The sequence below is a fragment of the Ambystoma mexicanum genome, chromosome 6p, assembly GCF_040938575.1.
Source record: "Ambystoma mexicanum isolate Mex_15411 chromosome 6p, UKY_AmexF1_1, whole genome shotgun sequence".
Classification (NCBI taxonomy): domain Eukaryota; kingdom Metazoa; phylum Chordata; class Amphibia; order Caudata; family Ambystomatidae; genus Ambystoma; species Ambystoma mexicanum.
The window spans coordinates 322281768-322299027 of record NC_090935.1 but is presented as its reverse complement, the minus strand read 5'-3'; the positions used below and the strand labels follow the sequence as shown (position 1 = coordinate 322299027).

At 49.6% G+C, this 17260-nt stretch overlaps 1 protein-coding gene across 2 annotated transcripts in view; it reads left to right on the top strand.

Moving 5' to 3' along the window:
* The window catches only part of ZFR (zinc finger RNA binding protein), a 1119848-nt gene that overhangs the window by 1100815 nt on the left and 1773 nt on the right, over positions 1 to 17260 (top strand). The gene's annotated exons all lie outside the window — the stretch shown is intronic.

The following is a 17260-nucleotide window of genomic DNA, read 5'->3' as shown; positions in this document are numbered from 1 at the left end:
GCACACCCGCCCAATGAAAGCGGTTTGAATAAGCCAATGGGCACGGTCCCTCACACACCAGAGGGCCATACTTAGAGTTCAACTGTCTCCCTTAAGAGAGATGAGAGCTTCCAGACATTATCCTACAGGAAGAATTTCCGGACATCGAATTCATACCTGAGCAGCCGATTCTCGCTCCCAAGGAGAATAGTCTTCCCTGGCAACCCACTACAGAACTCATGGCATCAATGCAAACGATAATTGACAAATTGAATAGCCGTCGGAGGCAAAGACATTGATCTTCTACACCAATGAAAAGATCCCCTCAGAGGGATATTTCACCTCTTCATAACAGACCAAGAAGGACCCCCCCTTCTCCCCACTCAAGTACAGACCTAATTGGAGAGCGCATTCACTGGAGCCTCCCCGCCGATCTAGGAGCAGGACACTCGGTGCTCTGAGATCATTGCCTAGACCAAGGTCACCTGCGAGGGACCCCAAGGTAGTTCCATCCAGCGCATCGGTCTCAGACTGGCAAAAAGACGCTTTCAGAGACTTTTCAGACCCTGAAGAAGGGGAGATTACCCATGAGAATGACTCGCAAAGAGAGTGGGACGATTACATCGTAGAAAGGCCTAGGAAGAAGGCCTCCCCTGGAGAGACTTCAACGCTCGACTATCTAGTATCGTACCATTATCGTTAAAGCAGCAGGCATTTTCCATTTGCAAGTCACGTCGGAGGAGAAGTAATCGGTTCTTTATGAAAATAGAGATAAAAGTAGGAGGACAGTCACTACATTTCCTCTCTTGGATACAATATGGTACACTGGAGTTAAGATTCTGGCTACCCCATTGTCCACTACTGCACTTGTATCAAGACCAGAGAAAAAGTATAAGGCACCTGACACAGCACCACTATGCCTAAGAGGGCACACTAAACAGGATTCAGTTATTACGGTCGCTGCTAGGAAAAGATTGGCTAATCCATCTCCCTTATCGTCTCCACCAGACAAAGAAGGGTGTAAACTAGAGGCCATGGGCACGAAGGTGTCTTCGTCAGCTTTTCTGACAATCAGGGCTGGAAACACTTTTGCCATGACAGCACGACTAGACCGTGAGCTATGGCTTTGCTTGTCTACATTGGCCCAGCACTTACCAGCAGACCTTCAGGAATTATATCGGACGGTGAGGCTACTTCCGATCATATGATCGATGCTGCAGTGGGCATAGCAGAATCGGGCTTCAGGCAAATGGCCCATGGTACAGTCTTAAGGAGACAAGCCTGGATGAAGGCTACGAACATTAGACCAGAAGTTCAGGCTCAAATATTAGACATGCCCTTCGATGTGCAAGGCCTCTTTGGGAATAAAGGCAGACACCGATACTGTACGAGCCATCAGTTCCCTTAAAGACAAGGACAAAGATCATAGATCCTTTCGACCCTTTCGAGGTGCAACACCCAAATACAGGGGTTTCAGTCGCTCTTCCTACAGTCAGAAAACTCAGGGCAACACATTTCAAGACAGATACCATAGTCAACAAGCAGATACACCCAAATGGGAAGGTGTGGTGCTAACCAAGTCAAAACCCAGAGCAAACAGAATTGACAAATCCTGTCCTCCACTCCCATGACACACCCCGTTGGGAGGAAGAGTAAGTCGCTTTTACCAACGCTGGCGAAGGATAACATTGGACAAGCGGGTGTTGCAGGTGATTCACGAGGCTCACATCATTGAATATCTGGATCAGCCACCATTCCTTGCTCCCGTTCCACGCAAGGTGCATCTTTTAAAACTGGTCATGTTGGAAATTCACAAACTGCTCCTAAAAGCAGCTATAGTGCCGGTTCCAGACCATCAAATGGGAAGAGGCTTCTACTCCCGATTTTTTTCCTAGTGAAAAAGAAAAACCATCAGTAGAAACAGATACTGGATTTGAGAGCTCTCAACAAATTTATCAAGAAAATCAAATTCAAGATGACATCCCTTCAGAACGTCCTCCCATGGCTAAAGTTTTGGCTGACCAAAACTTCCTGGCCACTCTAGACTTGGACAACGCCTACTTCCATATCCCCATTCATCCTGCCCACAGACAGTTCCTCAGGTTCACAATAGGGGAGTCGCATTTTCAATTCCATGTCCTCCCATTCAGACTGAAGTCAGCACCAAGATTGTTTTACCAAATGTCTGGCACCGGTGGCGGCAAACCTCAGAAGAACGGGAACAGAGGTTTTCTGTATTTGGACAACTGGCTTGTAAGGGAGAGCTCATTCAAGCTCGCAATCACAGCAGTTGCCAGAGCAATAAACCTTTTGAAGGGGTTAGGCTTATCGAGAAGGCGAAATCCTGTCTGATACCCAGCAAGACAGTGCTCTTTCTGGGAGCAGAACTCAACACCATCATACCCAGAGTAAGACCATCAGCAGACAGAATATCGACATTAATCCATCTGACCTCTTGGTTCCAAGACAATGTGACGGCCACGGTACGCTCTTTCAAATACCTCCTGGGCACGATGTCCTCATGTATACTCCTCATACCAAATTACAGGCTTCACATGAGACCCGTGCAAGAGACCCTGGACCGTCAATGGAAGCAAGCCTCCTGGTCATGGGAGGATACCATACAACTACCAGCAACTTTTCACAAGGCCCTTTGATGGTGGGGCTCATCTCAAAACCTGTTGCAAGGAATGCCTTTCCGAGCGCCAACGTAAACCCTTCTCCTCAGGACGGATGCATCACTATCTGGCTGGGGGGCACACCTGGCAGAGCTGCAAACAAAGGGCACGTGGTCCACCCAAGAGTCCCAACTACATATCAATGTTCTGGAGCTCAGATCTATAAGGTGGGCACTGAAGCCCTTCCTACTGGTGCTAGCAGGCAGGTGGTAACCATCCAAACACACAACACAACCTCCATGCATTACACAAACAAACAAGGGGGCATGAGGTCGGAGAAGTCTCAAGAAGCACAAAAGCTGTGGGCCTGGGCTTTACATCACAAGGTTCAGATCCAGGCAGAACATCTGCCGGTAGTGGACAATCCTTGGCAGACAAGCTAAGCAGGGACTATACAGCATCCCACGAATGGGAGCTAGACGAAGCAGAAGCCCAGCGGATATTTCACAAATGGGGACATCCACAGATCAACCTCTTTGCCACCAAGGCCAACAGGAAATGCCACAGGTTTGCCTCCAGATATCCAGAACACCTCTCAATAGGGGAACACTTTCTCAGGGGACTGGAAAGGAAAATTCCATACTCCTACGTCCCGTCCCGTTTCCTCCATACTTTTGGACATCTCTCCATCCGGTGGGACGGGACTGCAGCACTTTTTTAAACATTTTTTGGATGCTTTTTACAATTTGTCCTTCCTCTCTTTCTGCGCGGGACCCGGCATGCGGCTGTAACCCCGCCCACCTTGGCTCCACACCGCGCATTGCCCATCAGTCCTTTTCTCCGCTCGTTCGGGACTAGACGCACGGGACTAGACGCACTTGCATCCTCGGAAGGTTTTCTTCCCTTTTTCCTCTCTGGCTCTCGCTAGACTTTCCAGACTGTTCATCATGTCACTGTCGTTTCGCGAGGGCGGATCCCCACCCTCTTTGCTTAGAGTGCTTGGGTCCGGATCACCATTGGGATTCCTGTTTTCACTGCGACTCCCTTTCGGTCCGGGCACTTCAACGTCGGTTGGAGCGGTGGGAGGAGGTGTTCCGACGAGCTCCTCCTTCACATTTTCAGGCGTTCATCGACGAGAAGAAAAAACGCCCGGTAAGTTCGTTACTTTTCAGAGCACCCCGGCCGGGGGATACCTTTCCAGGTTCCTCTCGGGCCGGGAGGGGCGTTGATCGCTCTGTCACCGGGGTTCGCCCTGAGGTGCCAGTTGGGCCTAATAATTATACCGGAGTTTTCTCCGAGGGTCTCCGTAAGGGGCCTATGGATACCGGAGCACGCTCAGAGGCCCCTCCTGTGCGGGCTGTTTGTGGTCCCAGTTCTACTGAGTCGTGGGATACCGGAACTCGCTTTGAGGCCTCTGTCGGCTTCCCTCAAAAATAAGACCGGGGTGCGCCCCAAAGCCTTGGGTGGGCATGCTGTCACCGAACGGCTGTTCGAGGCCCGCGCAGATAAGGCTGTTACCGGACCTGGGTCCGAGGTCCCTCGTACACAGGCTAAAGCTACCAACAGTTCTGAGAGGCCTGGTAAGGCCTTGTCGGTGAAAGCTGTTTCTCACCATTCCCGCTCTTGCGGCGACACAAGACCTGTTGAGGGGGCAAATAAGCAAAGTTCTTTTTTTACCGGCAGTGCCAAGGTCCGTCCTTCGAAGGCTAATTTGGCGGTTGGTATGTCACAAAAACATTCCAGGCCTCACAGTACCGGCTCTACCGAGGTCCCTTATGTTAAGACTAAAGTTAAGACTCCTGATCCATCGACGGGGACCCCTTCCTCACGTGCTGCAGTTCCCCTCAGATGAGGACAAAATGGCGCCCGTTCCCGCCACGACCGCGGTGGCCATTTTAGGTAGTACCCCTTCAACTACGCCATCGGCCTCTGGTGTAGGGTTCGGTCCTTTGGGTGAACCGAAGGTCCCTTGTGCGCATCCTTACCGGCCGTTTTATGATTGGAATGCCCGGATGCCTCTTCCGCACAATGTTTCGTTGCCTGCAGGGTCGGCACCGTTGATTTATGTGGATACGTCGGTGGAGGGGCAATTGTGGCACCCTTCCCCGTTACGTCCATGGATTTGTCCACCTCATGAGAGGCCTCCTCCGGTTCCGAAACAGTCCCCAGAGGACGCTTTTTTTCGGTAAATTTCTTTATGCGTACCGACCCCATGGGGGAGTATTTCAAAGGGCTCTTTAGGGAGATATGTCTGCCCGCGCCTCTGGCTCCACCTGTTTTCCGGTGGTTCCGCTGGCGCCTCCCTTGCCTACGATGCCTTCCCCGACTCTTCCGCCTTTGCCTCCATTGTCCTCTGTGGACAAGCCAGCGCCTGACACGGCTCAGCAGGATCCTGACCTGTCGGATGACGCGCAAGGCGATCAGGACAGTGAAGACCTCCCCCGCTCTATCGGAGCTTTTCATGACCGGGTACTGGACATGATGAACCTCTTAGATGTTCCAGTGTCCGAGGCACCCGCTCCGCAGGAGGGCGTGCTTTCTGGGGCGTTCACCCTGTCTCCCTTGGAGCGTACCGGCCTGTTCTTGCGGAAGGACATTCTGGCTGAGGTCCGCAGAGTCTGGGAAAAGCCACACTCTGGACTTTTTGTCAATAAGAAAATTGACGCGAGATACAGGCTGCATTCTTCGGAAGAGGTGGCCCTGTCGCCTTGTCCGCCCCCTCCTCCACAGTAGTGGCTGCGGCCACTTTGCAGTCCAGGCCTGCAGCATCCTCTTCCACGACGGCTACTCAGGTTCTGGGAAAGGAGGACAAGCTCCTCGACTCCATCGGGAGGAAAATCTTCGCCAACTCGGCCTTGCAGCTCAGGCAGGCCAACGCTGAATTATTAGCGGGAGCTAACATGTGGATGTGGAAAGGTCTGTCGGAGATTGAGGATTTTATCCCGGTCGAGAAGTGGGAAGACTTTAAAGGAGGCCTATCCGACGCCAGGGTCTTGGCCCAGGATCTCCTGGAGGCTGCGGCTCATCACGTAGACACCTCGGCTCGGGGCCTTATGCTGGGGGTTGGTACCTCACGGCAGGCGTGGCTGCATGCAACCAAATTCTCAAAAGAAGTGCAGGACAAGGTGCTGGACCTTCCGTTCGATGGGAAGGAGCTCTTTCGTTCTACAACAGATTTAGAGCTCACCAAGACGAAGGATAGCACTCAGACAGCTAAGTCCTTGTCTGTCCTGGTTAAGGCTCCTTTCAAAACCCAGAGACCGTTGTCGCAAAGTCGACCTTCCTCTGGCTTTAGGGGCTTCCTCGACTGAAAATCTCAGAGTGGATACCCCTGCTGGGAACAACCGCCGTAAACCGCAACGGATGCGGTTTTTCTCATGCTCCTCAGCCTCCTCCTCAGGATCAGGTGGCACCGCCACCGATAAACCTACTAAATGAGGGTTTTCCGCGCTCGCACGAGACCCCGGTGGTAGGCTGCATTGCGTCTCATTGGGAGGCGTGACAGACCATCACAGAAGACAGATGGGTCTTCAGTCGCTCGGGCGGGCTTCCGCTTACCTCTACCTGCTACCCACCCTTCAACCCTCCCTTTCAGCTGTCTGGCTCGCCCTCCATCAAAGCCGAGGTTCAGAAACTTCGGGACCTCAGAGCTGTGGAACCCGTTCCCATTGGGGAGCGAGGGGAGGGCTTCTACTCCTGGCTGTTTACGGTGCCCAAACCCAACCAGGCTGGCCTGCGCACCATCCTAGACCTTTCCCAGTTCAATCTTTTCCTACCCCAAGAGAAATTCAAGATGCTCACGCCCAGTCAGATACGCTTGCAGATGGGCGATTGGCTCGGCGTGGTGGATCTTCAGGATGCGTACATGCATATCCTGATTTGGAACCCACACAGAAGATATCTCCGCTTCTCTTTGGGAGAGGAGCACTTCCAGTTTCGAGTGCTTCCTTTTGGCCTCAGCTCGGCGCCGCGTGTCTTCACAAAGATGTCTGTGATAGCGGCCCATCTTCGTCTCCAGGGTATTCATGTGTATCCATATTTGGACGACTGGCTCTTACGCAGCCCTTGTCCGCTGGCAGCAGCGGGCAATCTCCAGTCTCTCCTTCAGCTCCTGTTCCATCTTGGGCTGTCGGTGAACTGGTGGAAATCGTCCATGACGGTCTCTCGGGACCTGATTTTCCTGGGTTTTCGCTGGAACACAATCGACTGCAGAGTGTACCTGACCGGGGACAGAATGGCAGATATGTTAGCCACATTTCAGATGTTTGCGCAGTCGGAGAGCATGTTGGCCTGGTGGTTCCAGAGGCTTCTGGGCCTCATGGCCTCGTGTGTGCTGGCTCTTCCTCTTGCTCGTCTGAAGATAAGACATACCCAGATGGCTCTTAAGAGTTCCTGGCGTGAGGCGGTGGACCCGGATTCCAAGCTGATAATGATTCCGGATTCTATGAGAGTGGACCTGGAATGGTGGTCATCTCTCAGCAACCTGTTGGTGGGTGCAGGTTTTCAGGACCCAGCTCCTATGGTGATGATCACGACGGACTCCTCCCTCCTGGGGTGGGGTGCGACGTTAGATCTTCAAGTATCGGACCTCTGGTCGCCTCAGGACAAGCTCCTGCACATAAATCATTTGGAGCTTCTGGCGATCTTTCTAGCGCTCAAGGCGTTCAGACCGATCATTGCCAAAAAGGTGGTCTGCATACGCACGGACAATGTGGTGTCAATGTATTACATCAACAAGCAAGGGGGATCTGTCCATCCAGATTTGGGAGTGGGCCGTACTTCATGGTGTCTGGCTGCTTGCAGTACCCATTCCGGGCCAGCTGAATGTCACAGCGTATGCCCTCAGCCGGCGGACAGTGGTCAGCTACGAGTGGGAGTTGAAGGCAGAGGTCCTCTCATGGATCTTCTTGCGGTGGGGCACACCGTAGGTGGATCTCTTCGCTCCGGCGGTGAACAGGAAGCTTCCTCTGTATGCTTCCAAAGGGGGGCTGGGAGCCTCCTCCCTGGGGGACGTTCTCGAGATTCCATGGCACAACATGAGAGCTTATGCCTTCCCGCCTCTGCCTCTAGTCCAACGAGCAATTTGGAAGCTGAAGAACTCGGTGAACTGCTCGCTTCTACTCATAGTCCCATGGTGGCCGGCCAGGTTTTGGTTCTCAGCAACACCTGTCGGTGTATCTGCCGATCAGGTTACCAGTGACCCCCGATATTCATCAGGGGGAGCAGCAGATATGGCACCCCTCTCCACAATCGCTCAGCTTGGCGGCATGGTGCCTGAGTTCAGGTCTTTAGAGCATCTTAACTTGTCTACGGGCGTTTTCCAGGCAGCCAGGAAACCCTCAACTAGATCCCAATACAGGAGTAAATTGCTCAGGTTCTGTCATTGGTGTTTGGGAAACCAGTTGGACCCAAGGATGGCTACGATTGACACTGTGCTGTCCTTCGTGTCCTCCCTAGCAGAGTCAGGTGTTCACATTCTGTCCTGCAGAACCTACCTTTCAGCGGTCTCCGCTCATCTTTCTACAGACCAATGTTCCTACTCTGAGTAACTCAGTCGTCAAGAGGCATTTTGCAGGCTTGACACGCCTCTACCCTCCAGTTCGTAGTCCGCACCCGCCGTGGGACCTAAATGTAGTCCGGGCGGCGCTGTGCCATAAGCCTTTTGAACCCATGGCCACGGTGGACCTCAAGTACCTATCATGGAAAGTGACCTTTCTGGTTGCCGTTACCTCAGCAAGGCGAGCGAGTGAGCTCCATGCCTCGTCAGTGGAGCATCCCTTCTTGGTTTTTCACAAGGACAAGGTGGTCCTACGGACAAACCCTGCCTTTCTACGGAAGGTGGTAACTGAATTCCATCTGAATCAGTCGATCTCCCTGCAGGTCTTTTTTCCGAACCCTACCTCGGAGGCGGAAAGGGTTCTGCACTGTCTTGAATTCAGAAGGGCTCTTAAGTTCTACTTTGACAGGACTTCTGAGCTTAGTTCTTCTCAGCTTTTTGTGACTTTTGGTAACCCTCAGGGTAAGCAGGCGTCTAAGGCGACTATTTCTCGGTGGATCGCTACCTGCATTACAGAGTCTTTCACCATCCAAGGGCTGAAACCTCCTAAGGGCATTCACTACACCTGGTGGCGGGCAAGGCAGCTGCGGTTGCTTGTTAGAAGTATGTCCCCTGGGAGTCCATCGCTAGGGCAGCTACTTGGGCCTCCCCATCTTCTTTTTGTAAGCATTATTGTCTTGACATGAGCTCGAGAGCTGATACTCATTTTAGTCAGGCTGTGCTAAAGAACCTTTTTCAATAAGGGGTATTTCCATCCACCCGTAGTTCCAGTTAAGGGTGCTTTGGAATCTCCCGTAAGTATGGAGGAAATCCCAATGTATCAGTCACTGTCACCAGGCTAAGCGCGACCCACTAGTCAGACCTCCTTCAGCACACTCCACCAGAGGGAGAGCAGCTTCAGTTGCATTTCATGCAGGAGTACCATTAAATGACATCTGCAGAGCCGCCACTTGGAGTACTAAGCATACTTTCGCCAAGCATTACTATCTGGCAGAAGACACCAGCTAAGAATCAGCAGTGGGCCAAGCAGTGCTCTGCCATCTCTTTTACGTAAGGTAGGAGCAGCCTTCTCTGCCCGCCTTCCCTAATAATGTAACATATTTAGTTGCTGTATAGTAAGGCGAGCAGAAGGATCTGCAGAATATACGTAATGTTATAGGCATGTTTTAACTGCTTGGTATTCTATTCAAGCATCTGAATCTATTAAAGATCCAATGCTGGAGAAGTCTGTTACTTACCTGTAAGTGTATTTCTCCAGCATTGGTATCTTTCATAGATTCACATGCGCCCACCCGCCTCCCGAGAGGCTGCTCCTACGCCCTGCAGTCATCATACATGTAGTAGTCTATGGCTCAAAATCTGAAGATTGCTGCTGGGGTCGGAGCTTAAACCCTGCCAACTCATTGGTTAGGGCCATAAAGGACAAAAGTGAGGTGGAGGGACTAAACAATTGAGTGGCTCAGACGCCACAATGGGCAATCTACATTCAATTTCCATGAAAATAATGTTTATATGTATTTAATTTTCTAATGATTATTTAAATTGGAGGATTCCTGGTCTGACGACGGGGAATATTCAAGCATCTGAATCTATGAAAGATACCAATGCTGGAGAAGTACATTTACAGGTAAGTAACTAAGACATCCCCGTGGCACTCCACATAATGTGCTGTGTGCCAGCCTCTCATAGTATGTTTTTGGAAGGATAAAAAGTATCCTTAAGAACTGTAGTTAGTAATGTGAGACAGACATAATATCACAAGAAGGACGAGAACACAAAAGATACAAATCACCAGTTTTATTTACTTCAAAAGGGTGTTGGAAGAACTCCTGTCTTGCCCTAACACTAAAGATGGGAGCACACTCTACCAACTAAATATAATGAACAGTCCTAGTCCGTCATTAGTCCAAAAGAAGAACAATGAACCTAGAAAATGTATTGCCTGCCCTCACTCTAATACCATACAAGTGAAATAGGGAAATGTAATACAAACCGAAAATCAGTGGGAAACAAAAAGGATGACAGAATGGCATCAAAAGATTCTTTCCCCCGTTGTATAGCACATGGGTGGGGTGGAGCACTTGATGCATGGGCACACTGCTATGCCAAGTACACCTGGGGTATCTGGCTCGACCCTCCAGAGCCTGTTTGGCCTTCACGTACTCTGTCTCAAAGTTCAGGGTTTTGACCTCAATCCCCTGCGTTTTGCAGCACCAACACCAAAGTTCAAAGCTCTTCAGCAAAACACAAATGTTCTAAATGAAAATGTATTAAGTCTCTATAGGCCTCCTCAACCGGGCCGCAGCCTCTCACTTTCAATTTCTTTCCTTGGTTAACCTCTTTCAGGCTCAAACTGTTTCACTTTACTTTCTCGGGGTTCCATTCCCCTAGCTTCATTCTTTAGCATTTGCTATGCTTTATGGTACTCGTAGGCTTTTACACACTTCAAATATTGGACAATATTCAACAGTTCACACAATTATCTCAGTCTCTCTTCAGCCTTGGCTTTAATTAAAGAATGTCTCTCTTTAAAAGCAATTTTTGGGTCTCACTTGTTCAGCCTGGACCCGTTTGGTTCCCAAAAGGTTACAACAGCTCAATTCCTTTGCTTCCCTCGTTCAGGGCTCGTGCCTAAACCCAGAGAAGTGTCTTTCGAATGGGCGTATTTTTGTTTTCCGCCGGATCACTCTGTTACTTTATTTTACAGTTCAATTTCAATTCATTTAAAAAAGAACTTCCATGGGCCTTATTTCCTGCTTTCTTACTCAAATTCACTGCTCAAGTTCTTGCTCCAGCCACACACACGCTTCCCACCGGCCCCTTGGGTACCTGGACTTCCATTCATATGCCCAGGGGAAACGAGTACTATGGACAGAGTCAGCAGGATATGATCCTCTCTGGCTCTTGAAAGGCACAGCATCTCAGCCATTGCTGCAGCCTGTCAACAACACAGGATCAGCATCTTGGCCCTCAGCTCCCTTCCAGACTCCAAGGTTCTTTCAGCACTCCTCTGCTCTTCAGCTACTCTAGTCCACTACATCCCCAACTCGTGTGTCCCAGTGCTCCAGGTTTTATACTAACGGGGAGTGTTAATTGGAGTCAGGTGTGGGTGGTTGAAAAGGGAGGTCTGACCCTGCCTGTCCTAGTTAATGGGACAAGATGGAGACTGTCCATAGGAATCCATTGTATATTGGTTCCTATGGGCAATCTTCATAGTCCTGTTCTTCTTCGTCGTCCCTTTGGTTTTGAAAGAAGGCAGTGGGGAGGCAGTATGGGAGTTTGTTTTCCCTAATGACGGAGGGAAACATCTGTAAGTGTTTGTCAGGGTGAAAGGGGCAGATGTGTGGTGGTAAGTGAATGGGTTTTAGATGATGTCCCATCGTGAGTGTAGGGATGTTGGGTAGGGATATATTTCTTCTCCTACGCCTCCCTTTAATGTTAGCACCTGTTGGAATGGAGGAGTGGGCAACGGGACAAGATTCATAACAACCTATAAAGGTGGAGGAAGTGTTGGTTAGGGGTTTGTCAGAAAGGGGAATACTGCGGCTTTCCTGATAGCATTCCTCCCAACTGTCCCCAAGGACCCCCTGGTAAAGTGATCCCCCTGTTACTGGTCCACCCCCAGGGTCTGGTTCCAAAGGCAATGGCCATACCCAGGCCACCTGAACAAAGACTCCCTTGGGTCTATAAGTGAGACAGCCCTCGGGTTTCTCACAGTAAGTATAAGAAAATAATCTCGAAGGAGAACCCAAAGGGTTCCCAGCAACACTGCCCATAAGGAGCAGTGTTCTGCAAAAGTAAAACACAGATGCCTTAAAAGAGAGATGGAAGAAAGTAGACTCCTATCTCCACTACCCGCTTCCTGGGCAAACTCTTGGTGACGTTGGTCATCTCCCAACTGATCCACCACACTGCATCGGTTGGCTGTCTCCATGACCACCAGTCTGGCCTCACAGCATCCAGAGGCACTGAAACTGCTCGCCTGAACACCTGTGAAGAACTGCTCTTGATTCCAACGCTCCTCCTGTTCTCGTGTTCCTTGATTTGTCCTCTGCCTTTGACACAATCATGCCATCCTCATAAAGTGGCTCCGTGATTCTCTTGGTATCATTGACGTGGCACTGGATTGGTTGGCCTCCTTCCTATCTAACCAACCTTCCCAGGTGCAACTGGGCCCTTTCCTATCCTCCATATGACTCTCTACTTGAGGCGTCCCTCAGGGCTCTATCCCATCACTGTGGCTCTTCAACTTCTACCTTGCCTCTCTGGCCCACTTGATCTCCTCCTTCTCTCCTCATTTCCAGTGTTATGCTGATGGCAAACAGCTCTCCTTCAAGCTTCCCTTCACTACCACCCCTTCTTCCTCTCTCATTACTGACTGACTGCTAATCAGGCATGGTGCACGCCCAATCTGTCTTAAATCCACTAAGACCGATATCCTTCTCTTTGGGACTCCTGCTTTCTTCTAACTCTCTAGCCGCCTTCCTTGGGTCCCCTCACCATCTTGCGAGGCTAAACCCTTGGTGTCCTCTTTGACTCCTCTCTCTCCTTCTCCCCTCCCATCATGGACCTTGCCAAGAAGGCCCACTTTCAGCTTCACCTCCTCAGAGGCATTCTCCCCTTCCTTGCCTTCCCCCCCAGAAACTGTCTTAAATGCTCTGGTTCTCTCTAGGATGGACTACTGCAACAGCCTCTTTCTCAATGTGCCTCTTTCCTCGGTTCGCCCCCTTCAACTAATCCAGGATAGGACTGCAAGACTTATCCTTGGCCTCAAGCCCAGGGACTTCATCTCTCCAGTACTAAAATCTCTCCACTGGCTCCTGCAAGGATCAAATTCAAGACCCTCTTCCTCATCCACAAGACCTTCTGGTGCCTGGGACCCGCTACATCCAACTCTCTCTCTAAATACCTCCCTGCTAGAGCCCCTCAATCCTCTAGCTCCAAATCTCTGCTGATCAGGTATTTTTTCCAAGCAGAGAGTGGGTGTGGGGGTAGATCTCCCTCTTCGGCAGGTGCCTCCCTCTGGAATGACCATCCTGCCCCTCTCAAACTTGAGCCAGACTGCCTTAAGTTCTGGAAGCTTCTCAAGACCCTGCTCTTCTCTTCCTTCCCTCTCCTTCCTTCTCTCCCTCCCTTACTAATGCCACATCTGTTGCTGTAACTGGCAGCTTGGTCCCTTATGAGTCTTGCAGGGCACCAGGCCCCAAACCAGCACTGCACTTCCGGGCACCCTTGCCTGACTAGCCTGGTGGGTTGAGCATCCCTCCAAAGTCGGGTCCACCCATGCCCCCTCCCCATCCCCCTGTCTTCGTACTGATGTGGTCTGCCCCTGGCACTTGCCTAGCCCCTTGGCCCGTTCTTCTTTCATACCTGGTAAGTTTGTGAAAACAAACAATGGTTATGATGCATATATATCTCAAGTTTAGAAAATAAATTCAAGCAGCCGGTCAGATAGCACAGCGAGTAGAGCGCTCGCTTTGCCATCCGTGCAGAGCCTGCTGACGCAGGTTCGAATCCCTGCGGTGCCAAACTCAGCCTTTCATCCTTCCGAGGTCGATAAATGAGCACCACACTCCGTGGGTAATGTTAAGCAGTGCTTAGATGCCTGAGGTTTCGTAGCGCGATATAAACGCAAAAGTATTATTATTAATTCAGTTTTTGTACAAATAAAATGTTAATATAAGGATAGGCATAATATCAAGTTTATATATATATATATATATATATATATATAATATTAGTGCCAGATATGGCCTGGCTGGACCACTTTTCATCTCTATATAATGCCTGCCAGGGGGCTGAATATTGTAGCGGTGAGGATGTAGGCACTCGAGAGGGGAGGGTTATGGGGGGGTTGCATAAATATAGGAGGTGATGGCGCTACGATTATATTCACAGTGGATGAAATCAGGATAGCCATGGCATGTGAATGTTCCAACCGGGCACCAGGCCTTGATAAAATACTGGCAGATTTGTTCCCTATGGCTCCGGACCTCAGGGCTCCGGTGCTGACCCAGGCCTGAATGCCATTTGTGCTGGGTGGGATACTGCCCTCATGGTCCAGCGCCATTATTCATCAGATTTACAAAAAGGGGCTTCGGGCATCTACTGCCTCATATAGGCCCATATCGCTATTGAACTCTAGTTTCAAGATTTTGGGCTGTGCGGTTCTGTCCCAACTTAAGTGGGTAACGCGCAGTAGGGTACTTTTCCCTGTGCAGCTGGGATTCCCACCAGGGCTAGGCACGGCTGAACAGTCCATTAATCTTTACTTGATAGCTGCACACCATTTATTCTACGGAAGAACCCATTTATTTGGCCTTCATGGATCTGAGCACAGCCTTCGATAAGGTGAATCGTGCCCAGCTATGGGGCATACTCTGATCCATGAACTGCCCTTCGGGCCTAGTAAGCGTTTTGGCTAGACTGCATAGCTCAACAAAGGCTAGTGCCAGGAGTGGGGCTAACGGACACTGCATGGATTATTTTGTGGTGGAATAAGGAGTGTGCCAGGCATGTGCCCTGGCGCAGATTCTTTTCTGCCTACATGTGAATGGTCTCCACAAAGCCCTTTTAAATTCTTCTCCTAATGTGCCCAAGTTAGGCGGACAATCTTTCCCGGTCCCCATATATGCGGATGACACTGTGCTCATGGCCCGTACACTCAGAGCCTTGCAACGCCTCATCATTGATTATGCTTGCTTTATGGGTCGTCTGGACCTAGTGGTAAATCCCACAAAGTCAGCAGTGATGGCCTGCTGGAAGGGGAGGTGATAGGGCGAATTCAGGGCCATGTACTGCATGAGCAGTGTGACTCCCCAGGGTTAATTATTTCAACTACCTGGGGTCAGATTCTCTTCTAGTTTTTGTGCCCCAGCCCATATTACAAAACAGGCTGTTTGTTTTAAACAAGCTTTGGGATGGGTCTCAAGGGCCTTGGTAAAGTTCCGGGCCAGACCAGTCGACCTGATACTCAAACTGTATGATTGTAAAGCAGCCACGGTTTCCAGATTTGGGATGGAGCTGTGGGGTTATTCAAATGTTTCCCCCATCCAAATTGTGGAAAATTTATTTTTCAAGAAAATACTGGGCCTGGTGCCATCGGGGCCAAATGTTGGTGTGTATATGGAGTTGGGCTGCAGGCCAATTGGAGATGTGGTTTCCCTGCAGCCTATCACTCATTGGTTAAGATTATGGGACAATATGAGAGCTAACATCACCGATGAGCTGATTACTTTTATGACATCTAGGGATGTTGGGGTAAAGTGCCATGGCTATGCCATATTAAAAAACTGAGTGAGTGCCATTAACATTACACATTTATTTCCACCTTCTAATGTGCTCTCTCACGGTGAGGTTAAGCGGTGGACTGCCCGTTCTTAAGAATGTCAAGGCCACTAGAGAATCCATGGAGCTGTTGAAACTAAAGAATAGAGGGTTTATGACCATTATGTCACAAGGTATATAGAAATGCTTGTTATGGGCAGAATCTCTGGCAGGCCGTGTACCTATAACTAGGGCACGGTTTTTATGTTGTCCAAATATGGGCGGTGGTAGTGGCTTGGTCGAGAATGGCAATCGGTCTTGCCCTCTGTGTGATGCACCACTCGAGGACTTGGCCCATCCGTTATTTTTTTGCACTGCGTATGTTAATGTAAGAAACTCGGTGTTGCAAATGTTTTGTACAATTCCGAAATAAAAATGATGATTTTCACTTTGCAATTAATTCATCAAACTTTATCAAGTCCATATATTGTACATAGATTATTGCTCTACGCGTTTCGACACAGCCGTCCATTCATCAGGAATACAAGTTCCAATGTGTTTCTTAAATCAACCTTCACTGTGATCTATATTTCAAAATAAAGAGTAAAGTATATTAACTTTTCTGTATTCATTTAGTAATATATACTGTATTTATCTATATAGTTTGTCATGTCAACTCATTGGCCAGTCACCTGGTGAAAATCCGACGTGGGTATTCAAGGAGGGGGTTCTCCGTTCTAGGTGTATCCGAGAGATGCTGAAAGAACCTATATTGTAAGTGAGGAATACATTTGAATCTGACTTTTACCTGGAAAAGTTAGATATCTCAGATTGAGGGGTCAGGCAGTACTCTTACCTTCATATTGGTGTTGTGGGAGGAAGTTCTGAGTGATCTAATTCTTCCTGTAACCTGAGGATAATAATACTCGATCACAATAACTATTGCAAATACGGAAATTCTACTATTTAAAAAGCACTAAGGCATGATGTTGCGTTATTGTATATTATTCCCGAAGTGCTGACTGAGTACCATTATCCTCCGGTGACAGGAAGCATTCTATCTTTCAGTACTTCCTCCCGAGACACCAATAGGAAGGTAAGAGTACCGCCAGATCTCCTCCTCGCTGTTTCTAGTCCTATAGCTGTGACTCCGAACAGATCCTTCCACCCTCCGAGTACACACCGCCTGTCCACCATTACAGGGGTGCTCCTTGGACTCACGGCCCCACAACTTACCTGTGCTGGGCCCATATTCCTCCAGCTCCTTACCCGCCAAGGGCTCTGGATGGGCCTCTACTAACGTCCGGCCACCATTGGAAGGCTTACAGAAGACACCTTCTCAGACATAAGGTGAGGGTCTTCCCACCTGGGGCCGAGTTTCCTGCCGCCCTCCAGCTGCTGATTTTCGACAGCTCCACTAGACGGAACTGCTGCCTGCTCCCTTCTGCTTTTCCCTTCTTGCCCCACTCCCCCTGGACCCAAGCTTCAGGGAGATACAATCCTCTCATGGCCCAGATGAAGGCACCTATCCTGGAAGCCGAAACGTCCTAGGGTCTAGTACCATCACTATTGGCCCAGCATACATCTTTGGGAATTGTTTGTTTCCTGACGTAGACCGACTGAGGATTGGTCACTTGTAAAACTAAGCAACAGTGTACATCTGTATAGCACTCAAAATTGACAATCTCTAGGAAAACTGTTCCTGGCCTATATGTACATGTGCACCTTGTACTAACACTCACCAATCTGCCTTACTTTATTTTTGTTGCAGAATTTCCCTAATGGGAACATTAATTGTTTAACTTCTTCTGTTACTGAAGCAAATGTTCCTCTGTTGGTT